Consider the following 27,274-nt stretch of genomic DNA (forward strand, 5'->3'; position numbering starts at 1 on the left):
GGCAATCGAGAGTGCGGTGTGGGGGGACAGAATAATTTAGGATTAGGTGCAAACATCATTTGAATGTTAACGCTGTGTTCTACATCTAACAAATAAGATCACTTAATGCTAATATACTCTACTGTACCTTCTTTGCATAATTGCTCATGGATTTCTGGCCAGAACTGAGCCTACCTCTTCCTAGCAGAATCTATTTTGAATCCATGAAGAATGACTGCACCTTACTGACTTAATCAGAGAGCCAATAAGCATTGCTTGTAAACTTGTTTAGGGTCAGGACATACAGGCCGACAGAAATTTACTGAGGTGTTCTTTTTCACTTGCGCACAAACATTTCCAGTACATATTTTACTGGCCGCGGGCAGGCACTGCACCAGTAAATCACTCTCGTTGCCATTTTATAGTATTTTCCCAGCACAGAGCTGGGGGATGGAGCATTACATCCACTCTGTCTCTTCCCCCAGCACCTTGCTGAAGATACTGCTGCATCTCACCTTGCATTGCATTTTCATGCCGGTGTAGAAGTAGAATCCCTCTGGCTTCCACATGCATGAATGGCTGTAATAAAGCAGCTGAAATCCCTAGGGATTCATTGTAATACCAATTGCACCTGTCACACGAATTGCAGCTTATTTTGTGGACGGGGCGTAAAAAAGGATAATTGGGCCTCATTAAAAGTTTGCCGGTATTGCAGCTGTAAATCCGCCGAAAAACCAGCAAACGCAATTACCCTTACTGGCACTTGCCTTCCGGTATTACCAGCAGATTACAAGTCCCGGTATACACAGTAAATCCCCATTCCAGGGAGTCCCATAGGACCGCAGAATATATAAGAATTAAGTGAGCTTATTTGTAGATGTTGAACACTGCATTAACATTCAAATGATGTTTGCACCTAATCCTACATTATTTTGCCCTCTCTCCCAGACTGCACTCTCGGTTCCCTTATTTATGACCCACAAGGGTCAGATATAATGGAAACGCCCCCCACCCACCTCACTTTATTTGACACCCTGTAAAGAAGAAGGGAACTGACTGTGGATAATAATATATTTTCAGAAATGTCAGCCCTATCACAGGTCAGAATTCAAATACGTGAGTAACTTTTCTTTTAATGCACATGATATGATATGATATGATATATGATATGGCATTTATAACGCGCCCATACACAAGTGTTTCAAGGCGCGACGAGGCCAGGGAGGGGAACAAAGGGAGGACAAACAATGATCCTACAAGGCCAGGTGTCATTCAGATCGTGCAAGTGCAGGGGAAGGGGGAAGAGGAAAAGTGCGGGGGGAGGGAACAGTGCAGTACATGAGATAAATAGAATAAATAAAACAATGAGTAAAAAGTACGGCCAGCTGGTGGAAAGTGCAAGGGTAAGTGCAGACATCAGCTGTCAAGTGCTGGTAGGGCGACTGTAAGGATACAGAAAACAGTCCTCAAGTGCGGGGGTTGCCAGGAAGACAGTGCAGGTGTGCAACTAGCATGAGAGGGGACCTGGGCACGAGATCAGAGGGTGGCCAGGTAACCAGTGCAGTAATACATAATGTAAACAATAGCATTCTGACGAAATGGAACATCTTTGATGAAATACTGCACATAACATAAAATACATATTTATATTAGTTAATCTAAAATTCAATGTGTAAATCAAAAGTTCAATGAGGTAATTGTGCTTGACGAAACCACATACTATGGGACCTCATTACGAGTTGGCCGGTACACAGTTTACCTCCAGCTTCTAGCTATATCGTTAACCCAGAAGAGCAAAGTTGTAGCTGACCAGTCGGAAAAAAGTGACGGTAAATGTTATTACTGCCACTTTTACTGTATACCAGCCAACTCGTAACAAGGCCCATAATATGTGGTTTTGTCAAGAACAATTACCTCATTGAATTTTTGATTGACTCACTGAATTTTAGATTGACTCCTGAACCAACATTGATATGTATGTGTGTGTATGTGTAGGGGGATATGGGGAGGAGGGGTTGGTTGTGTAGTGGGGGAAGAAGGGAAAGAAACTAGTAAAGGTAGCCTTATAAAAAAAAAAGAAACTAAACGTAAACGAGGTAAGTGCGGTTAATACAACCACATATATTCACCAAAAATTCATGAGTTCAATACCTTACTTTCACCCCTACCCCAAAGCGACCCAAATGATGCCAATTAATTCATATTTTACTTGATATCCCACTTAAATTGAAAGCTGTAAATGTACAATTGTCGTCAGTATTTCAACATGTCTGCTGCTGTCTACAGGTGGAAAGAGGAACACGTGCCAATGACTGCAGTCCCATCATGCACACATGTATGTACACATCCTTATATTCCATTGCATCACAGGAATATACAGCTCTGAAATGTCGTGTGTTCCATTTGGGTTAGAAATGTTGACAGTACGTGGCTTTGGTTCGCTGTCCGTATTAGCGCATGTGCAAGAGAAACTTGTTTAGGAGGGAGCTGTGTTCCACAAAGTGGGATTTAGCATGTGACAGCAACCGTCCCTCCTCATTCCCAGAAAGCCCTAGGACACTCATTGCCCTTCCCAAATAGCACATGTACTAAATGCATGTTGTGCGTAAAATCCAGCAAGGATGCAAGCTTGGTAAACATATGGCCTTGACTCCGTGTTCTTCACCCTTGCAGTCACTTGCACCATAACCTGCTGTTGTACGAGTGTCGAACATGACTCCTATATTTTCAATTTTGGGAAAGGGTTTATGTGGCATCACAATCAGTTTAATGATCCGGGGTTTGAAGTATACTTGAACATTAGCACTACTTCTGTTTTGAAACTATTACATTTCAAATAATTTATCCATTCTTCTGCACGGGCCAAGCCGTCTGAGATGTCTGTGTAGTTGGTGAATCATTCTTGACAGTGCAAAACTCTGTGATGTCCATAGACATTAGAAAGTGCAAATCGTCTTGCAAAATTGTATCAGTGTGTAGACCCATGTTGGGTTTGAACAGCGAAACTGGTGGTGCAATATGTTGGTTGATGAGGCGAGGTAAGGCCATCAAGGTGCTCAAGGTGTGGAAAACCACCCGGTGTCCAGCCTGTGAGGGGCTCTTTCCTACGTCCTAACCCCACGCTCTCTGCCTCCGCTGCCTTTGCCCCGACCACAGCTGGGAAGGCTTAACCGCATGTGACGCGCTGATAATGTGCGCTCTGAAGAACAGGATAGCTCGGTGGAGCGAGCTCTTCCAAAGGTCGCCTCCGGAGGACTTAAAGGAATTGGTCAAATGCAAGTCCAGGCCCAAGGTAGGGGCACTTTTTTTCATCGCACCCTGCAAAGATAGATGTCTTTCAGGCATTCATTGGCACATTTTGTACCTGAAAGACATCACAGTGCTGTTTATGAAAATTGCGTAGTTGGATAATCACATGATGTGTTGCATTAAGCACCACACGTTTGCTTAAAATGAGTGTAAGGTTACAGTTAATGGAGCCTCAGACCTTCTAACCTAAATAGGCAGCCCCTGATAAGCAGACTGTCGGACTAGCAAACCACGAGGTAAAGTCGGGAACTACACCATGCATGTATCAAACCTGGGAAGTATACCAATGACAAGGCATGTCACATTACATTGTGGACCTTTGTTTCTGGCACACTGCCTTCTTAAAAATAAAAAATAAAAAGTGCACAATGCCATGCCACAAGTCATGTTAAAATGCATGTCAAATGCTTGGTGTAGTTTTCTACATTACGAATGACTTTAAACCTGCCACACTTGTAAAATGCATGTTCCTGAATTCACATGCTGGTCCAACATAGCTGAAACAGCACTGCATTGCCAGACCATGCACTCTGCATTCCCATGAGTTTGTATGGTTTAATATTTGACAGTGTCACAAAACAGCAGTGGATATGATTACTTAAAATGAGTGTGAAGTGGGGGAAATCTCTATAATGAGACACAGCTGTGGGTGTCCCATGAGCCTACAGATTTGTGTAGATTGGAAAAAGTGTGCTGTATGGAGCATTTTGTAATGTGGCAAACTGGACAATGTGTGTCAAACTTGAAGCACTGCACTTCACCATGCACACCTTTGCATACAGTTTCCAAGACTTTCTTGCTGCAGAATCCCAAACCTAATATATATATATGCACCAAAACGCTCAAAGCTGGTCTCATACGATTGTTTTGAAAAACCTACCCTAGACCCGGATGACCTAGCCAACTACCAGCCCATCGGGAACCTCCATCTATTGGCAAAATCTTGGAAAATGTAGTTGCTACAGAACTAAACACCAGAATCGAATAACTACAACTCCTAAATAACTAACAGTTGGTGTTCCTTCCCAAGTGTTACATCGAGACAGCCACCATCCTCATGGTGGATTATGCCATCCAAATCACACATTTAGGTGATTCATGGCTTCTCGTCCTCCTGAACCTCACAACTCCGTTTGACACTCTTGATCACTACATCCACCTCTCCCTCTTGCCTAGAGGATGGGATTCTCTGGCACTGTCCAGAAAGGATTTACCTCCTACCTTTCGGGAAGATACCAGGCTATTCAGATCAACATTTTGCATTCTAACCAACAGACAACCTCCTGCAGGGTCCTCAAAGGCTTCACATTCTCACTGATCATGTTTAACATTTACATGGAGTCTCTGGGCAAACTCCTCAAACATCCTATTATCAGTGGTCGAAGTGTACAAAAAGAAGTAGTGGAACTAATTTCCCTGCTGGCCTGCACCCACTCCCCAAAAACCCCATCACCACGCCACCTCCCACACACAATACACACCACCAAACACGTGCCCCTGCTGTTTAAGGGAATGTTCAGTGTAGTGCACTGGAAGAGCAAATTTCAACTTCTTCCTGCACTTTTATTTTAAAACAAAACCATTCCGGACCGTTTTCTTTTTAAAATAAAAGTGCAGGAGCTGTAAAACGTAATTTTAAAAAGTAGAGGAGCACCGCTCCCGACTGCTCCTGCTCCCTTCGACCACCGCCTATTATAGCCATCAACCAATACTCAGAAGATACTGAACTGTACATGAGATTAAGAAGCCCATAGGGCATCAGTCATCAATGCAATCACCCCACAGTCCTGGATGTGGAATGCCTACCTCAATATTAACCCATCCAAGACCAAATTCTGTCTCTGAAGATAAACAACTAGTTCAACAATGGTTCATTGAACTGTGCCTAGAAAGATTTGATCCACAATTATCAGATTCAGCAAAATCCTTAGGCTTTACCATTGACAGCACCCTGTCTTTCTAAAAACACTTAGTCAAGTAGGCCTGAATGGCCTGGCTCCAAATCGCCACCCATCGCAAAAACAATTGCTTAATTTCACCTGAACTTCCGGAAATAGTGCTGGCCCTCATGATTTCATACATCGATGGGGGAAATGCCCTCCTGGCAGGGCTTCCAACAATTCAATTTTCTCCCCAAAAGTAGTCCAATATGCTGCACCAAATCTTATTACGTGTGTGCAGAAGTGTGCCCGAATCACCTCCCTCCTATGCGATCTTCATCGTCTTTCTCTCCAGGCCAGGATACTGTTCAGGGCTGCATGAAGGGATGGTGTCAGGGCCTTTCAACCTTTTAAAATTAAAGGGGCCTCAGGGGGCCCCCAGCAACTGTTCCCATGTTGCCAGTCAGCAGACCTATGACACAGCAATATATTCCTCTATATATTTTGTTCTGGGGCTTCAAATGTGCACTTTTCAGTGATCGCCTTACAAGCTCCGTTTGCTGGAACCCTTATGGCTATCATGTCCCTCAAGGTATGCAAAAGTGTTAGAACCTCATTGACTATTAACACTGGTTCCTCCACATCAACCACTTGCTAACAAAAGGATGTATAGCTTTTCAGAGAGCATTTAGTGTTTAAGCTCCCTGTGGCTGGACGTTCTATGATCATCGGCGGATGTTAACCTTATCTTTGTTGCCATTATAGTGTATGCACCTCATGGGTGGCACAGACTGTTTTGCTCTAAAACAGGGGAGGGGGATCCATCTTGTTCTAATGGGCCTCCACACATCTCCAGCTGGGCCTGACTCCATGTATCATCTACAACGTAGTCACGAGGAGCACACCAGCGTCCCTGGTGCTACACTCCACATATCTGATGGCATGTGTTCATAAAGCAAATCAATCAAACTGCTTGAGTCACAACAAGTCCACAAAAAAAGGATCCTCAAACAATCCTTCTCTTGTTATGCACCCACCCTATGGATCTCAATCCTGGTATCGGCTCAGAATGCCCCAGAATTCTCCAATTTCACAAAGCTCTCAAAACATGGCTTTTCCAACAACACCTGGCTAGGACTAATCCCAATGGAGGTACACAGACATGGAATGCCACAATCACAGTACTGCACTACTATTAAAAGACGCAATACCCACACCCTTTACAGTGCTCTCCTGCTCTTGAGTTAGGTCTATGCTTAAAACGGAAAAAAAAAATAATAATAATGAACTAATTGTTGGTTATTCAACGTGCATGTTAGATGGTTCTTCTTAAGCATATGATTGTTATACCTGGGCATTTCAGGCTTTGTATGGTCATTTGATAGCTGCAACTAGTAGATGTGAGTGGGACATATGACGTTGAACACACTGTGATAACACTATAATGAAAATATGGTTGGTAATAAGGTTTGTATCTGCTTTAGTAACATTTAGTTAATAAATCATTAATTTATCTTCTTTTTTTACTTCTTCTGTGTCATTGCATCATGGTATACCATTGAGGGCAAATGTCATGGGATGTGATACTATCAGAGTCATATGTCTTATGGTGCACTTCCTCTTATGAGATTAGATGTGTGATGTCACAACTTCTGCTCCTGGTATTTTTGTGAACTGATGTCCCTGAGCTGAAGGTTTTAGTAGCATGAACGTTGAGTGGTATGGGTGGATTTGTTTTGTGTTGGTGAGGTAACTCCTGACTGTAGTGGCAGGATGAACTGTTTATATCCAAGGTCGCTGTCAAAAAGGACCACAGGGTTTTGAGCCTTTGTGATTTGTGGTCAGCTTTTGGTGCTGGGAGAAAGATGACTTCTGTTTTGGATGAGTGTAACATCAGACAGCCCAAGTCCCTCCAGTGGCAAAGGGCTTTGAGACAGCTGGTGATGCGTTCAGAAAAAGCAGGGGTTAAAAGGGAAAGGAAAACACATATCTGGCTGTCAACTTTCAAAATGTGTGGAGGGAGTTGATCCAGAAATAAAAGGTGGTTGACTCATATTGGGAGTTGTATAGGGCAGAAGGTGTTAGAGTTCATTGATATAAAGAATAGCCAGTTAGGTAAGAGGCCATCCAGTCGAGTGCATTGTGCTTGAGGCCCATTGAGACGTGGGTCAGAACAAGAGAGAGGTGGTCAATCAAATCAAAGGCTGCAGAGAGATCAACTAGGATGAGAATGGAGATGAAACGAGTGTGATGGGCGGCAGCAGGAATGTTGGAGACATTAGTGTGGGGAGTTTCAGTGGAGTGTTTTCTCAGAAACTCTGTTTAGAATGGGTAACGGAGAGAGTTGTTCTCGAGGGAACCAACAAAACAGTTGCAAATTAGTCTCTGAGGAATTTAGGATTGATGGGGCAAGAGTAAAATGAGTGTGTAGAATTAGGAATTCACAGGATCACTGCTATATCTCTCTGATTATGGGTGTGATGATGCCAACTTTGAAGTATGCTGGAAAGAGCCCTGCCCTCTGTAGATGGATGAATTGAATAGGGAGGAACAGTCGGCAGAGGTGCTGGGCACACTGTATTTAATCGTTTATGAAGGTGTGAAGGGGCAAATGGGAGAGGAGGATTTGCTGAGTGGGTGAATGGAAGGAGCTTAGTGGGGTGGTGGAGTAGAAATGGGATCATTTTGAGTGAGCAGGGGTGTCAGAGCAAAGGATGGACAAGGAGTGCGAGTTAAGGGGGAAGGGAATAGGGAATGTCTTTTTTAAGGCGAGAGAAAGGCTTTGTGGTTCATTACAATTTCTTGGAGGATGTAGGTGGGCTATCGATGACGAAAAGGATGATGACAATATGGATGAGAACAAGACATTGGAAAGAAATGTGCTCAAGGGGGGGGTAAAGAAAGTGGGGCAAAGGGTGCTGGTGGTGCGTGTTTTCTAATCAGGAGACCAAGATCACATCTTCTCTTAGCAAGGTAGGAGGAGTGAGAACAAGTAGCAAGGTCAGTTTGAAGGGTATCTAAAGTGGTAGTGTCCTGTAGAAAGATTAACTTTAGATACATTGGGTTGCAAGGATTACAAATGTTCTGTCAGTACATCTCACTATAGTTGGTTTGGCCATTCCAGAGGCAAGGGGGAGATCCATAGTGGACAAATTAGTAGGTCAGAGGAAAGCTTACGAAATATGGACAGCTATAGGTGGTTACCAAGGCCAGGGGCTTTCTAGAACATGGGACTTGAATTGGGAAATTACCCGACTTTGCAATTAATGTGATCTAACTGTCAGTCCAGGCAAGAACTTGTGGTTGCAAGTCATGTTGATTCTTCATCAATTTAGGAGAAATGTCTACGTCTACTCAATATATGGATGAGTTTTTCTCAGAAATTATGCTGATTATGATTATGCCTCAATCATTCAACTAGTCCCCTCACGTTACACAAAGCAAAACATTGCAAGGGTATCAAACCACTTTACAATACACACATATATATGTCACTCTAGCCAAACATGCCCAAGCTTAATCTGTTTGGGGTGTCAATAATATGCAATGGCCAGTTCTGAGAACCACCTTACCACCAGCATTTAACACAAGGAAGCATTCCCGCAACATATGCAACCTGTACTGACACCCTAAACCTCATTACTCAAATAGAGAAGAAAAAAAGCCTTCACAGTGTCAGAGCCTGTCTGGCAGAAGGAGGAGTGGCCATCCACCAGAATCCTATTCATGTTCAGGGCCACCCAGTGCTACTTGCCTGACTGGCTTCAGGCATAACAATCAACAAAAGCAGTCAAAACTTGAAGCACATATACATTCTTGACCTATGCTGTTTTACTGTGCAACCACGACTGCTGAGCAGGCACTCTCTTAGCCAGGGTACATTGATCCATATACTTCTAGACTGTGCATGGTGTGCTGGCTGAGTAGGCAATGGAACACTGGCATTGACCCTACCACAGAGCTTCAAGAATTGCTGCCATGACTTTAAGCGACTTGTCCCATGCAAGACTCCCTTGTTTTCACTGTCTGAGCCCTTCCCAATCCACTGAATTGTTCTTTAAAGTGACATTTTGGCTTATACTTTGGGAAGCAATTGGCCTCATTACAACTCCGGCGATAGCCGTGCTGGTAAAAACACCAGGCTGCCGCCAGAGTCGTGTTTTTTTTCCAGCGCCCAGCAATGGGGAATCACCAGGGCATTACAGCCCCAGCGGTCCGTGCGGCCAGGTGCCGGAAAAAGTATCTCCCCATTCCCATTCGAGTCCCATAGGAGTCAAAGGGGAATGGGGAGGACGGTAGCACCTGCTCCATTAATAACAGTCCCGGTGATACCGTGCACATCTGTGGGCGGGTGTCGTTCCGCCTGGCGGGCAGAAGGGCATCCCGCCTACAAACTTGTACTTTGCCCGTCCGGTAACACGGTGCCGATAAGCCTACCGGACCGGCAATGTTATAATGAGGCCCAGTGGCATTTATTTGGACCCAGACTGCATGAAAACACAGTTTCACAGAACCATGCTGGTCTATATTGTGGTCACACCATGAAAATATACTTCATAGTGCCTGTGCCGGCACATATTTTGGATACCATCATACAAGTATTTTACACTGGAATACTTGCATATATTTAGACACAGGAAGTGTGGGCATATTGGGTAATGTAATGGACAATGAATTATGAACATGAGCTTTTGCAGTGTAGTAAAGTCAAATATTATGGACATCAGCATGAAAATGGTACATAGTCGTTTACTGGCATACATTGGTTTATAATGACATGTACTGTAGGTACAGTCATCATGAAAATGTTGGAAAATGATCCTGTATAATGTTGATGGCCTGGCATATAGCTATTCAATTGTTTCATGTGTTACCCTTCAGAGCTCGATTATAGATATGTGGATGGGTTTTTCAGAAATTGTGCTGTAAAATGCACCATGTAACCTTTACAATACAAATGTTCCCCATGGTTGACTCAAAATGCCTCTATCTTGGTTTCTGCTCCATGGTCATGCTCAGTTGTTAGGGAGAATTCACATGTCTGTGCTAATTCCCTTCAACCTCAGAGACCCCTAGCTGTTTTGCTGAATTTAGGAAAGTTGAAGTTTTACTCTGGAGTGAGTGAGAACTTTTACTCACTCTCTCATATATTGTTACCTGATTTGGATTTTGTGTTTCCACTGTTTTTAGAGTCTGACAAACTCCATAGGGATCTACTTTTTGTATGGTGACACACAGCACCTTCAGTGCAGTGACCCAGAGAAATCCTTTAGTTTTCTCATAAGGTTTAAATACCTTTTCTTGGGTGAACTATAGTATCCTAAGAATAGTAAAGTGAAATTGAGTTTACTTACCTTTTCTCTTTGTAGGTCCAGTACACCCCATCTTATGTGACATGCTGGGGGGGTTACCTAGTAGCCCCTCATCCTACATTCACATGTAACATTTCTATGTTACCCTACCTCTTTAAATGGATGGTGGCAGTGGTTTCATTTTTCCTACCATTGTGCTTTTCAATCGTAGTCTGAACCCTCAGCTGCAGTACAGCAACCATTTGTGACCATTTTGTCAAAATGGCCCAGTCATTTATTTTGCCATTTTATGTGTGTGAGGTCTTTCTTGGTTTTTACTGTGCGTGGAAAACGATTTTAGCCCTTTGTTTGTCTTGCCTTTGGCGGGCTTCAGCCCTGTAGCCCCCCCCTGGCTCCAGTGTGTCTGGAAGGAGAGGATGTGAGGGAGGGTCCCAAATCTCCACTGTCCTTTGTATCTATGAATGCCTGAATGCAATTAGTCCTTGTTGTCGGCTGTGTGCTTGACAGCCTAGGCTGTGCATGAATGGAGAAACCTGCTTAAAAGATGAGGATTTTGGGACCAGAGGCAGAGTCAACCACTGGGAGAAAGACCCGATGAAGAAACCATGAACAAGGCTTGCTGCATCCTCCTGGACCTTTGAATTACCCAGTGAAGCCCTGCTGCTGGGCTGACACTCCTTTTTCAATTCGACAGAGAAGCTCCGGAAGGGATGACATCTCCCCTTGGGATAGTGGGACCAACTAACCCGAGTCAAACTCCACTGGACCATCTTCCCCGACTGGCTGTACTTCATTGCTGCAAGAACTGAGTGCCAGCGGTCGAATAATCCGTAGTCAAGTGAAAAACGTAAATGGTTGGGTTAAGGGGTACAGAGTACACACCTTTGAAGGAAAGAGACATCTTTTTTTGCTGGAATCTCTGCTTGATGCCTGACCAACCGAGCTGACACAGCACTTGGTCGACTCTAAGTAAATTGATCCTAAAACGCTAGCACAAGCAGCTGACTCATGGATAGCCAACAGGGCCACTCTGCATTCTGGGGCTACTCACAAAAAGGAAGAGGAAATGCAGCACACATGTAAGAATAAAGACACTTCTAATTCCAACCACCCAGAAGAGGTCCACAAACAACATAAGGGTACATCCCATGGGAAACCTGGTAGGTCTAGTGAACCCTTTAGTGCCCAACCAGAGGGTGGTCAGCAGGAATCCCCATTCCAGACAGCATTTGGGAAATGTTTTGTCTGTGAGTCTGTAGACCATGTGAACGGGGATCCCGGATGCAAGAGTAAACCTGCAGGAGTCAACACTGCCCCCTTAGACTTCATCCCTGAGGGAGAAGTTCAAATGGCTAGTGCATACTTTCACCCACTGTTTGAAGAACCCATTATGGTTCAAGCCAGTGTACCTTTAGTGTCCCTGGGTCTGTGTGAAAACCAGAATATGGATGTGTATAGCTCCATTCCAGATAACACGAAAGGGTGTTATATGGACAGTGTTCTTGTGAATGGCCAGGAAACACCTGCCATGAGAGACACTGGGGCCAGCAGAACATTTGTGGATATAAGATTTTTCAAGTCTGAGGATGTGGCTAAGGCAACCTAAGGTCCCACTAGATTTTCTGGAGGCCCAGTCCGAATGGTTCCAATTCTACCAGCTCTCATTCAGTGTAACAATCTGACAGTATGGATCCCTATCAATGTACAGAATGAGGTGCTTGGGAGAGTCCTGTTGGGGAATGACTTAAAAACTCTAGGAGTAGTGTCCAGTACCCGCCGGCCTCAAAGTAGGAAGAAACAGGAAGAAACCAAGAGAGGCAACCTTAAGAGACTGCACTGAGCATGTATGCCCCTCTACAGAGAACTCCACTGTAAGTCCTTGTGTTAGTAAGGTGACATCTGACCAAGGCAACCTAGAAACTAGAATATTAGGGAAATTGGATCCCCAACAATGCTCCATCTTTGCCAAGCCATTGTAAAGTCTTTGAACCACACTGCATCTGAGGAAGGGGTGAATGGACAAATTGCACCTCTATCTGGGCCTGTGAGAACTGGTAATTCTCAAAGCTGGTGGAAGGGCAGGTAACCTAAGTCTAAGGCTAAACACCTTAAGACTGTTAGATCTTCTGCTGAAGACTCCAGCATAAATCCTAGTGTTAGGAGGGAAAGTTCTAAGCCAGGCAAAATAAGATCTAAGAGGATGTGGAAGCATGTACCTTGCTTGACCACAACCCTTCCAACTAAAATACCAGAGTCCCAACCTACTCAGGTGAGAGAGGTGGTGAGAAATCATGGAGACCCCTCTAGGTCTAAGGTAATTCTTTCTAAGGACCCCTCGAAAAAAGCCTATTGTAGGATCAGAAGTTGTCACAACTTCTGAGGGACTGTTAACTCATATCCCCTATATGTTAAATAAGAGCTATGTACCCAACAGTATTTGTAGGTCATATACCTTGCAAATGAAAACCAATGTTAAAAAGTGTCATAGCAAGGGTTACAAAAGATTGCTGGTGGACTCAGAAAACAATGTTACTGACTTGCAACAGGAGATCCATCCGGGTGAGGATCAGATCCTCCTGTCCCTTAGTCTGGGTGGGATGAGTGTTAGGGAAAATTCTCATTTATCTGCTAATTCCCTTCAACCTTAGAGACCGCAGCTCTTTTGCTGGACTTAGTTTTTATTTTTTATCCTGGAGTGAGTGAGACATTTTTCTCACTCTCTCATATGTTTTACCTGATTTGGATTTTGTGCTTCCACTGTTTTTGGAGTCTGACAAACTCCATGGGCATCGATGTTTTGTATGGTGAGACACAACACCTTCAGTGCAGTGTCACAGAGAAATCCTTTAGATTTCTCATAAGGTTTAAATACCTTTTCTTGGGTGAACTACAGTTCCCAAGAATAGTAAAGTGAAATTGACTTAACTTACCTTTTCTCTTTGTAGGTCCAGCACACCCCATTTTATGAGAAGTGCTGGGGGTTACCTAGTAGCCCTTTTTCCTACATTCTCATGTAATATTTTTATGTTACCCTCAATACTTTAAATGGTTGGTGGAAGTGGTTTAATTTTTCCTACTATTTGGTCATCAAAATGGATCTGGTCTTCTTTTTTTGCTATTTTCTGTTTGTGAGGTCTTTCTTGTTGTTTGATGCACTGTGTGCATCAAAACAGATGTAAGTCCTTTGTTTCTCTTGCCTTTGGCGGGCTTCAGCCCTGAAAACCTCCCCTGGCACCAGTGTGTCTGGAAGGACAGGATGCGAGGGAGGGTTCTGAAACTACACTTTCCTTTGTCTCTAGGAATGCCTGAATTCAACCAGTCCTGATAGTCAGCTGTGTGCTTTCCAGACTAGGCTGTGCTTGAATCGGAGAAACCTGCTTAAAAGACCAGGGTTTTGGGACAAGAGGCAGTGTCGAGCACTGGGAGAAAGACTTGACGAAGAAACCATGAACGAAGCTTGCTACATCCTCCTGGACCTTTGAAATGATTGGTAAAGCCCTGCTGCTGTGCTGAAACTCCTTTTTCATTTTTACAGAGATGCTCCGGAAGGGATGACTTCTCCCCTTGGGTTAGTGGGACCAACTAACCCCGAGACAAACTCCAATGGACCATCTTCTGACGACTGGTTGTACTTCTTCAATGCTGCAAGAATGGCAGGGGTCGAGTGAAATGTCTCAAATCCGGCTAGAAGCTCCAGGTGTCTCCTAAGGACCCTCCAGAAGCAGACAACTAGATCTTGAGTCCCTTCACCAGAGTTCAGGACCCAAGGAGTGAAGGAAGTCCAACCCGACCCGAAATCTGCAATGCTGCTGTTTGCTATGCGCTGAAAGCTTGAAGTGCCGCTGAACTGAAAAGTGCACGTAGCTGTCGACGACCTCCCTAGTACCGACACAGGAGCCCTCCAGACGTCCTGCATCTTGTCCCCATAGTAAAGGCTCAGGAACACGGGATCTGCACTGCTGTTGGAAGACAGAATCCAGCTGGTCCATTCTTGTTCAAACCAAAGGTACTGTTATGCTTGGGATACTTACCTTTTTGTCTTTTTAGCTGTGCCTTTCTCAGTTGGGAATTGCAGTGGCTTACCTTTAGATTTGATTCCAAATCTCTTTTCACAGGCTCTACAGCTTTTGACCCTTCAATTGATTTTCTACAAACTCTCTAACTTTGTGGAAGACTGTTTCTGATCTAAGAAGTGCCTCAGCTCCATAGGCTGTGTTCCAATTGACTTTGGCTGTACTGGCTCCCTGAAGACTGTTCTAGTCCATTGACTTTGATATTGTTTGTCCCTCATATGTGGTAGCTTCTTGTGAACCATTACTGCTGGGAAAGGCTTGCCTAGAATTTATTGGAAGATTTACTTGTCCTCACATTTACTGAGAGCCTGTTTAACCTTTTCCTTTGTTAAACCTTTCCTTTCTGCAAACTTAGATTCTGCAAAGTATAGCCACTGTGATATATAAATGCCATTACTGTCCTTATAATTGAATAGGGTATAGGAATTGTGTAAGAAGTATATCCAAAGATTATCCACTAATTTGTTCTGATTTTGAAAAGTAATTTAAAAGTATATTAAAATTGCTACATGAATTGCCTTATTAAAGAAACACGTATTTAAAAATTGATTTTAATTAAATAAATAACTATTTATAACAGAAACCTTGAGTGTAAGTGTTACTTGGCTACTTGTATTTACAGATTTCATTTGTACAGCCCTACAGCTCACATTTGCCCCTCTTGGCTGCTCAGTCACACTACCAACTTCTGTAGTAAGGATCTATACCAAAAGGTGGGTTACCTGATACCAAGCAGATGAGTGTAAACACAGTGTGACTGCATCAATTTTTAGCTTCCATCGGTCAATCATGATATTTTGTGAGAAATACTTACAAACCTCCAATGAACAAAATTCTGTGCCGCAGCTGCCATTCATGTGTTCTTATATTGTTGGTGTACGCTTCAGATGACTCACCACCTGTGCTAGCAAAACTGCTTTTTATCAGTGGCCATACTAATTAGCCCACCAACAAATCTTTTTTTCCATCTTCTATAAATAATTAATTTCTCTGTTCTCGAAAAAGACTATCCACTGTGTCAAACAATCATGGCGGGAAGCATTGCACTGCAAAAATGCTCATTAGGAGAACGCAAGTTGACCTTGGTCACCAAAACATGAAAAGCAGTATCTTGGGAAAGAGCATACACACTGGCATTCGCCATTTGCACAATACATCTACGTTTTCATTTACTTCTTCAATGCAAAGAAACATTACCAAGCTCATATATGAATTCCAAGTTGTACTGAATGGCATTATGCCTCCTTAGCTATGTGACATGGAGCAATGTCAGTGATTCTCAATACATCGAGGGAAGGGAATTATGCCTCATTACAGATTTGTTGGTATCGTGCCGGTAAATCATGCGGGCAACCACCAAACGGTAATACCATTACGGTCACTTACAAGTGGCAGTAATTGCAGGAATTCCCCAATCCATATAATCCCATAGGACTCCATGGGGGGAGGTGTCTGTAATAGCAGCACCAGTAATACCAGTGCAAGTAATACTGGCATTTCTTGCTGAAGGGGTTCAGGAATTTCTGGCAGCTCAGAGCTGCTAGTAATTCAGGCAACCACACCACCGAACTTAGAGTGTGCCGGACTGTTATTTCCACACTGGCACACTATCCCCTATATTGAATTGAAACAGAATTGTGAAACAGTATTTAAGAATGTATTACGTCAAATTGTGGCTATTAGATGATGCTTAACCACCACCTATAAGCTAAAGCTATTAAATTGGAGTACAGTTTGGAGGAGCATAAATTATGAAGAGGGACACACTAATCTGTGTTGTTTGGTTACTTAACCACCCATTGCCTATCGATGGCCATGCTAACCACTTTGGCCACCCAAACACTCACTTGTTGCATCTTCGTTCCCAAAACACATCCTCTTGGGATCTTTTACAGCTACCTCTTTCAATCAATAACATCAAACTTTGCCTTGTCTACCTGCCAGAATGGGCTGATTCCACCATCTCTCGTCTGACCTCTATCTAAACTCCTCCTCCTGGGAGACTTCAACATCCACCTTGACTCCACTGTTCTTTCCTCTTCACTCTTCTGTGATCTCTGTACCTCTCTCTCCCTCACTATTCTCCAATCCAGCCCTACCCACTCTGCCGGACACACTCTTGATGCCTTCATCCCTGTTGATCTCTCATTCTTCAATCCTCTCACTACCCCTCTCTCCTAGCCTGACCACTCTCTCCTCTGGGACCTCTCCGCCTCCTGACTAAGTCTCCACCAGCACTGCCAGCCTCCTTAGTGTCATCTGCTGCATTTGCCTCCACCTTCATCCCTCCTCCATCCCCTCCTCTTGACTTTCACACTGACACTGTCTTTGCCAATCTTCATCTTGCTATCACTAACACTCTTGACATTCTTGCCCCTGTCATGAGGATCTGCCTGAAACTTGCCTCCAAGCATGACAGCTGGTACGACTCTGATCTAGCTGCTCTGAAATGCAAGTTCAGAGTTGCTGAACGGAAGGGGCAGACCTCAGACTCATCCTCCGAAAAACTGGCCTGTCGCCTACTCCAAAGGCAATACCGTCTCTCTATCCACCCCAGTAAGAGGGCCCCCATCCTGGCCCATATCTTTTGCTACCTCTAACAACACGGCTGAAGTCTTCAAAATCTGCAAGGAACTAGCCAATCCATCGGCAGTCTTCACTTCACCTCCTCCCTCTCAGGCCCTCTGTACTGCACTGGCCCACCATTTAACCTCTAAAACTCAGGACATCCTGACATCTCTCTCTTCTTCCCCTTCCACCATTCCTCACCCTGTCCCTTATTCCACCTCCACCCACTCTCTGCTTCTTTTCACCTATCACAACGGATGAGATCTCTAGAGTAGTCTGCTCTATGAAGGTCCCATCCAAATAGGTTTCTCCCTGTTCATTGAGAACCATTAAGGAAAATATCTCTGCCTTCGCTCCAGCTCTTGCTGACTTCTCCAACCACTCCTTAGCATCTGACGGTTTTCCTTCTTCTCTCATGCACTCCCTTGTGCACCCCCTTCTAAAAAAGCCTTCATCCGACCCCTCATGTCTGGCCAACTACTGCCCTATCTCTACTACCTCCCTCCTTGGGAAACTCCTGGAGAAGTTGGACTTCCCCCAACTGACCCAACACCCTGAGCTCATTGGTTGTTTACACAACCCTCAATCTAGATGCTGAGCATCCAGAGGCACAGAAACTGCTGCCCTGAACACCCATGAAGAATTGCTCGCAAATACTGACTCTAACTCTCCTGCTGTTCTCATTCTCCTTGACCTTTCTAGCACCTTTGACATGGTCAACCATTCTCCTTTGACATGGTCAACCATTCTATCCTCACAAAGAGGCTCCAAGATACTCTTGGTATCTCTGACCAGGCACTGGACTGGTTGACCTCCTTCCTCACTGCCCTCCTCTTCCGGGGTGTGACTGGGGTCCTTCTCCATCTCCACCACTCTCTCTACATATGGTGTGACCCAGGGTTCTATCCTCTGACCTTGGCTTTTCAACATCTACCTTGCACCTCTTGCTCACCAGATATTGGCCTTCTCTCATAATTTCCAGTGTTACACAGATGACACACAACTCTTATTCAAGCTGCCCCCTTCCTCCTCCTCTTCCTCCTCTATCATCCCTGACTGCCTGTCTGCTGTTCAGTCTTGGTTCTCCTCCAATGATCTCTGTCTTAATGCCAGTAAGATTGAGAACCTTCCTACTGGAACACCTGCTCCCCATTTCCCTCCTGCACTATGGTAACCCTCTATGGGCTCCCCTCCCTCTTCTTCTACTTAGACCAAAAACCTTGGGGTCATCTTCGATATCTCTCTCTCCTTTACTCGTCACATCCTGGACCTTGCTATGAAGGCCCACATTTAACTTCACCTCCTTAGAGGTATTCTCCCTTTCCTCACCTTACTCCAGAGGCTCAATCTCTATACAGGTCTGGTCCTATCTAAGCAAGATTACTGTTACATCCCATTCCTCAACCTGCCTCTCTCTTCGCTCTTTCCTCTTCAACTAATCCAGAATAGGGCGGTGAGACTTATCCTTGGTCTCAAGCCCTAGGACTGTATCTTTCCAGCTCTAACATCTCTCCACTGTCTCCCAGTTGATGCAAGGATCAAATCAAGACCTATTGCATCATCCACAAGGCTGTCTGGGAACTTGGACAACACTACCTGCAACTCTCTCTTACTAAATCCTCTCCTTCCAGATCCCTTCGATCTTCTGGCTCCATCTCTCTGATGATCAAATATTTCCCCAAACATAAAGCTGGGGACAGATCTCTCTCCTCAGTTGGCTCCCTCCTATGGAACAGTCTCCCCCTAAACTGAAGCCAGGAGCAATTCATCCAAAAGCACAACAATATCCCATGTCCAGGGAGGCAGATGAAGGAATTAGAAGGAATACTGCAGTTTACCCTATCAAAAATTCAAAGGGAGGGTCTTGGAGGCTAATTCAAGATCTGAGGCCGATAAATGATATTGTGGAAACCGAGTTCCCTTTAGTCCCTAACCCGGCTACAATCCTATGTAATATACCTGTTGAGGCAAAATATTTCACGTTGATTGACTTGAATAATGCCTTTTTCTCAATCCCATTCCACCAAGACTCACAAGATCTGACGTCATTTACGCTCAGACAAATGCATCTGAAAAGCAGGAGGCTACCCCAAGGGTACTGTGAGTCTACTTCTATTTTCAACAGAGTCGTGCAGAGGGACCTAAGCAATATTGCATTAGAAAGTGTTGTCTTACAATATGTGGATGACGTCTTAATTTGCAGCACGACAGAAGAAAGATGCAGACACAATTCTGTTCAGCTATTACTATCTTGGCTGAAAAGGGATATAAGGTTGACAAAGAGAAGTTACAATATTGTCAACAAGAAGTGTTATACATAGGCCAGCTGTTCTCACATGAGGGGAAAAGAGTTAACCCAGAAAGGGCTGAAGCCATACTAAACACGGCTAAGCCACACACGATACAGCAGATGCAGAGCTTTTTAGGCCTTTGCAATTATGTCAGGGCATGGGTCTTCAACTACAGCTCATATACCAAGCATTTGCTTCATGCCCTAAAGAAGGCACAAGTGACAAAGGAAAAGATTAAATGGTCTGAGACCATGAAGGAAGGATTTGCTGAACTCAAAAGAGCCATTTGCAAGGCACCAGTTTTAGGGATTCCCAATTATGTGGAGGAATTCTACCTGTTTTTAGACACAAATGGAAGCGTTATGACGGCAGTGCTCACACACAGAACCACATTGGGGTACAAGCCCCTGGCATATTAAAGTGGAAATTTCGACCCACTGATGAGAGGTCATTACCCTTGTGAACATAATGTAGCTGCCGCAGCGTTCTCCATCGAGAAGGCTACTACTATTGTAATAGGTGCTCAATAACATTGTACGTCGAGCACTCGCTATTTGCTATTCTAAAGAAACAGAAGTGCACACTGACATCTCAGAGAGCTTCTGCTTATGAAGTGATCATATCGAATCCATCAATTAAGATAGTCTGCTGCTAGATAGTGAACCCAGCTATGTTCATAGCAGCACCAGTCACTGAAGGAGAGCCAATACATGGCTGTGCAAATTTTGAAAAATTCTATGATGAAATCCACAGAGTAAAAGAAAATGCATTGGGAGAAGGAGAAATTGGGCCTCATTACAAATCGCCCAGTATGGAAACAACGGTGGCGGTAAACCCGGGCGATCACAACTCCTGCAGACGGGAGGTGATGTTCCCGCCAGGTTTGACCTGGCGGGTTTAACACCGCCCGCCTCCAGGCGGACGAGGAAACACTGGCAGCATTACGAGATGCTGCCGGTGTTTCCATAATCCCCATTTCCATTGAGTCCCATAGGACTCAATGGGAATGGGAATTAACACCATTCTGCCTCCGTGATTCCCGGAAAACCGGGGTTGTAATGCCCCGGTAATTCCGGGAATCACGGAGGCGGAATGGTAATACGAGTCCGTCGGTAACCAGGTGGTTTTACCACCGCGGATACCGCCGGACTCGTGATGAGGCCCATTGTCTTTGTTGATGGTTCCTTGAGAATCGATCAAAGCGATGGACAAAGATATACAGGTGCTGCTGTAATGAAGCACACAGCCAATGGAGAAATTTGAGTGCTTCTTAGTGCATGATTGCCATCTCATTATTCAGCACAGGCTGTAGAATTATTAGCGTTGATACTCGTGATTGAGAATCACGCAGACCAGGAAGTCACGGTGTACAGTGACTCCTCCTATGTGACATCGACTGTGCACGCAGGGTTAGAATGCTGGAAAAGGAGGGGCTACCTCCGAACGGACAGCACGCCAGTGTAGCACACATCCTTATTGGACAGGCTGACTAAGGCACTACAGCTCTCAGTGTGCATAGCGGTCGTGAAATGCGCTGCCCACACAAAAGGGACAGATTTTATCTCACATGGAAATCAAGCAGCAGACACGGAAGCCAAACGTATGGCATCCAAGGGCTAGACGATCATGGATATGGAAGTCACTAATGTAAATGAAAAAATTATTGGCGCACGGAGCAAACCTGAAAGCTACAATAACATGGGACAAACACAGTTAATGGAACTCCAAGGGGAGGCACCAAAGGAGGAGAAAAACCTCTGGAAGTGGAGAGGGTGTTATTTAAACCCCTCCGAAATCTTGTGGCGACAAGACAGCTTTGGTAAACCAGTAATGCCTATAGCCCTGTTAAAAGTAGTGCTGGAACAGTTATATTATCCAACACATATGACAAAAGAGAATCTAGCAGCAACACTCGCTGAAGACTGGTTCATACCGAATTTAGCAGAGCATGTTGCATTTTTTATTGTGAACTGTATAATTTGCCAACAGTTCACGGCTGGGCATACACTAAGAGTAATCAAGGAGTCATCCCAAGGCCCAATGGGCCTTTTGAGCACTTGCATGTCAATTATGTCGATATGATTCAAGTATATAATGGGTACAGGTATCTAATTGTTGTGGTGTGTCCATTCTCTAGATGGATAGAAGCAGGTCCATGTACACAGCCAGACTCTACCTGTGCGGCCACATTTCTAGTGAGAGAAGTCTTTCACAGGTGGGGAGTATGTGAGATTAGATAATGGGACTCACTTTATAAATGAAGTATTCGAACAGATCAGCTTGTTGCCTGGTATAAAGCACAAGTTCTCATCGGTGTATCACCCGCAAGGTAACGAAACATGTGAGAAGCTCAATGGCTTATTTAAGGAAAGGATAGCCAAGTTGAAGCTTTCTCTAAGAAAGTGATGGTTACACTGCCTTCCTTTGGTACTGTATGAACTCAGGAACCCACCCAGTTCTGACTATCATCTTACGCCGCACGAAATAGCCACAGGAAGAAGAATGCACACTCCCCTGACACCCCGAGACAGAGCTAGATGTGATGCCCAGCAAACAAGAGAAATATTTGGGTCTGAAACGCAAAATTACTTTGAAATGCTTGACATCTTGTCTTACTGTAATTTCAGGCCAGCTGCAGCGACGACGAAAAGGGTGCAGGCCAGCACAGAACATAGAAGGAGATACTACCGCAGGCACAGCTTAAGGACTACGTATTCCATCAATCTTCCCTGGAGACACCGTCCTGATGAAGAATCACACGAGGAAAAAGTGGGACGAGCCAAGGTTTGACTGCCCCTTTACAGTGGAAGACTGCACTCCATCTGCAGTGAAGTTGCAAGGAAGAAGAACTTGGATCTTTTTGGGTGACATCAAGCCATACATCAGAGAAGGCCCCCTGCCTGCACCCCACCGTGAAGAGACTACGAACGACGGGGAAGAACCACAACATGAGCAGACACGATCCATGACGAGGAAGAAGGATGCATGACCATCAGCAAAACAAAACAAGGAACTTTTGTGCGAAAGTTGTGGCTTCATATTGGACATTCCTCTGAGCAAAAAAGGGGATAAGGACATAATAAATAGACACTCTGTGCATCCTAGTTGCAGGGTGACGAAGAAAAGTGCACGTGGAAGCCACAACATAGTCTGTCGACTTTGAACCTTGGACTGAGGCACACTGAAACCTTGATTAGAAAAGAATATGCCAAATTTTGATCGAGGACACATAAATTGGATGAAAATACAGTATCAAGATTCTTTCCACACAAAGACTTATGGTGTCCCACAGTAGCGAGATCACCAGAGATGTGTAAACATATTTCAATCTAGTGCTAAAATCGTACCAGTCACTGGTGGGGAGGCTCACCGGTATCACTGACTTTCTTCAAGATCCTAAAAACAAAAAGACTATAAGGAGACTGATTACTGTAATCGCCGAACAGTTCCTCCTACTTCCGGAATAAAGCGAGGAAAACCAAATGTCCCAAGTGGAGGAAGAAATGAATAGGCTTATTAATGTACTCTTCTTTCGCCTAATTGAGGACTGTCCAGATCTTGCCGGAAGAACTACAGACATATTGGGCCTCATTACGACCCAGGCGGTAAGTTACCGCCTGGGCCGTGACTTTACCACCATGGCGTAAACTACGTTTACGCCATGGTGGTTGGCGGATTTACCGCCCCATTCCAACCTTGGCGGGGCGGTAAATCCCCATTTTCCCATTTTCCCTTCCCCATTCCCATTTTGCCCCGTAGGGCATAATGGGAGTGGGGAAGGCGTTAATTACGCCACCGTAAATTACGGTGGCGTAATTAACATCAAGGTCCCTTAGCGCCATGGATTTTAACACCAGGTGTTAAAACCTCCATGGCGCTAAGGGACCTCGGAATCAGGCGGTAAGGGTCGGCGCTGTTTACGCCGCCGTAAAACCCTTACCGCCTGAGTCGTAATGAGGCCCATTGACATTTCTTCGAGATCCAGCAAATACAGAACGTCTAAGTATAATCCTCAACAGAATTACTATTCAAGTTGCTCTTCACGAACACAGAAATTGCAGAAACTGTTCACAGTAAGTGAGAGCCAACAGCCCCAAATTTCAGCAAGGGCAGGGCAAATGTCCCTGTCACCAGAAGACCGCAGACTGGCGAGTAATGTTTTCTTTTGCCTAATCGAGGATTTTCCAGAGCTTGTGGGCAGACCTGTCGATGTTGACGTCCTCACATTCATCAGAGACCCAGCCAATTCTACACAGATGGGCATGCTCTTACATGGTATTGTGATGCAAGTCGCACTTTCTAATCTTCAACAGAACTATTTGAGAAGATTTTAAACTCTCCGCCGAGGGACAAATCGAGGGAATAGTGCCAGAGACTTCCCTTTTGTTATACTGACAAGGACACAGCATATCTACGGGAAGGAAGCAGATCAGAGGCACAGATTGGGAACTTGTATATTTTGAACATGCACATTAAAGAGACTTACTGTATTATTACCAAATTTAGACATTTTACATAGAAAAAGAAACTGAATCCAGAGATAACAGACAATCCATTGATCAGGCGAAGAGAGACAATTGTTTAGTACCTGCAACTCACAAGCAGAACCAGCAGAATCCTGAAATAATAGTGTCTAAAAGTGTATTAAAAGTTGGTATTTTTCAAAAGATGATCGAGATGGCGATTCAAAGCAGCAACCTCGTCCTCCCCCAGGTGGAGACACGTCCATACTTTTCTGGAAGTAAATGCTGCACATTGACCTACAGGGGCATTATGTATTTATGCATTATATTCATTATTGTTTTACTGTCACTGACAATCAGAACTGCATTTTTTTACTGGTGCACAAAGCGTTCCAATCCCAGTGTACACCCACCTAATGATGCACGCATGAAGCCAACAAAGGCACCCAGACCTTATATAATCATTCCAGTCCCTGGAAGATCTGATGGTGGAATGAATGAACTTAAGATGGATGTGATTAGCAATGACACACACACACACTTATGGTAACAAGCAATTTGAAAAGCCGGAAGACATGGTCGGCAGATTATGAATGTGAAAAGGTTACTGACACTGACCACACGCATGCAAACAGTGAATGCACACAAGCCAGGCCTAGTGTCAATAACTGCAGAACCACAATCCGAAGCAAGGGAGAAGAATAGACTGCCTACTATGAGTAGGAAAAAGCTGAACTCCTGAAGAGACAAGAGGAGTTGGAGAATAAACAAACAGAGACAACATTGACAAGCACATTCATTCCAGTGAAGAGGACAAGTACAAGCTCTACAATACAGCCATATACTGGACCAATATCAGGCTGGATGATATGGGCATTTTTAGCCAAAAGAAAAAGAATGCAAGAGGAGTTGAAGAAGAAACCAACAGAAATTACATTAATGAACAGCCCTGATACTACACTGATAGAGACAAAGACATGCTCAAAGAAAATCTCACAAGGACAGCTGATAGCAGAATCAATATGGCCGTCATTAGCCAGAGCCAGGAAGAGGCAAGAGGAAATAGAAAGAATTGCCAGACTTTCCTCCACTAGACTGGCACAGATGAAGATACCTACATCATGGATCAGGGTACCTGAGAATCCTCCAGCGAGAAGAAGCCATACAGATGCATTCAGGGATGTAGTTATAGCAAACTACATGAAAACTTTGAGAATCAAGAGAAGCATACAAGGAGACGGCAATGAACTAAACAATTACTTGGACAGCACAGCACATTTGGGCAACAACATCTGCTACCAGCACATGAAAGAAGTTGAAAGACGAAGTTCAGAGGGGGAATGTTGTGTTTGTGCACTCCTACCGTACAGCATGGGGAAGTTCAAGATCTTCATAGCTGTAGAAATTGATGTTCAGACAGCTCACTGTCTATCACACGTAGCAATGTGCAAGACCAGAGGCCAGTTCATGGGTAGTGATGCCTCACCGAAATGGGCAACTGAAGCAACCGATCCAAATGAAGACGATTATGTCCAGGACATAAAGACAAGAAATAATGGAAATACAAAACACATAGTGATCAGATATGAGAAGCCTGGAGTCAAAGGAGCAGAGATTAGAAGAGAAGCAAATAAAAAAATGAATGTCCAAGGAAAAATTCCAGAAGAGGCTCGAAATTGGGAGAACAGCAGCCAAATGCAGATTTGGGGAACAGTGCTTTAACCAGACGAATGGGAGAAAAGAGTAGTGATTTGCAGGGCATGGATGGTCCCTGGGGCATGCAAAGAAGCAATTGAAAATGCACAAAGGTTATGCAAGCAATTATGGCCAAAGCTTGCAAAACTGCTGACATGGATCGAAGACAGAGGAGGACCCTTGCAGATAGTGCCGCTGGTTAGCCCAAAACTGTGCTTCAGGAATAATGGCACAAGAAAGATGGGAGAGAATCAGAGATGTGGACACATTTTTGATGCTCCAGGAATGATGCATGGAACTGCAGTAATTATGGACCATTACTGGGCATGTGGATCCCTAGCGTACATCAGACTGCGAACAAACTGGGGAGGGATATGCACATTAGTGAATGTCCACATTCCAGCGTTGGTGATCCCGAAGAGTGACCTGAGCATCGACAGTTTCCCAAAAGCAGATGCTCACTTAAGGAAGAAGAGATCTGTGGAACTGCTAACTCGAATGAAGAGAGAGAACTACTTTTCTGCCAAATCAGAAGAAGCTTTTCATGCAATCCCATATGAACACAGGCTATTCAGCCTCACCTCATCAGTGTTCATGACAATCTTCATGCCAGGATTTCAAGTTGGAGCAAATACTAAATGGTTCCAGATAACCATATGGGAGTTACTGCAGACCATCAACACAACCATAAAGGGATTAAACGCAATCAAAGAGGAGTTCAGGGCAGTCCGACTGATGACCCTCCAGAACAGATATGTACATGACATGATCACAGCTATGGATGGAGGTGTTTGTGCAAAAATTGGAGAATCATGTTGCACATTTATACCATCTCATGATGAAGAAAATGGAAGGCTAACAGAGGCCATAGGTATGCTGACAAAATTACAGAATCAAGTGATTGATGAAACTGATGAAGTAGACGGCGACAGTTGGTTTGGACCAGTATTTTCATGGATTCCACAATGGATGGCAGATGCATTCAAGTTCCTAGGAGCCCTTCTAGTGATGATATTGCTTGGATTCTGTGTTATCAAGATAATAATCTCTCAGTGCCAGAAAATTGTGAAAGAAGCTATAGGGATGAAGATCATGATTGATGTCGAGCCAGGATGGAAGCTCAAAGACCTGACTGACGAGGAAATAACAGACTTTGTGAAGGGCAGCATTCATGCACCAGACGGAACAAAGTTTTGATATCCCAGGAAGCATAGAAATTATGTGGGAAGATGGGTTTACTGCAGCCCAAATGGACAGTGTCAACTGATGATGTGTAACAAGGATGAGCACGGTAGAACAGCAGGAAGTTTAAAAGGATTAATAAAGATATGGACTCCAAATAGACATTTCTTCAGACCATCGTGTATAGACCCAGAAGATGAAAAAGGAATGGGCCCAGGTGATGAAGTGAAGGTGAATACAGAGGAACCAAAGAAGATGGATCCAAAGAAAGAGGTGAAAGTGGTCGATGAATCACCCAAAGGGGGGAGTGTAGAGGAGGTCCCAAGTATAGCCTGCACATCAACCATCCATTTTGAAGTACCAGGAACATTCCCGCCGAAGTATGTGACATATGATGAACAAATAAATCAGCAGAGAGCCACAGTCGAGCTCTGTCCAGTACCCATCAGAAGAACAGCACCTATTGAAGTACCGATACCAAGGAAACCATGGACATTGAGAAAACCATATCAACAAATGAAA

The sequence above is a fragment of the Ambystoma mexicanum genome, chromosome 5q (assembly GCF_040938575.1).
Source record: "Ambystoma mexicanum isolate Mex_15411 chromosome 5q, UKY_AmexF1_1, whole genome shotgun sequence".
In the NCBI taxonomy this organism is placed as follows: Eukaryota; Metazoa; Chordata; class Amphibia; order Caudata; family Ambystomatidae; genus Ambystoma; species Ambystoma mexicanum.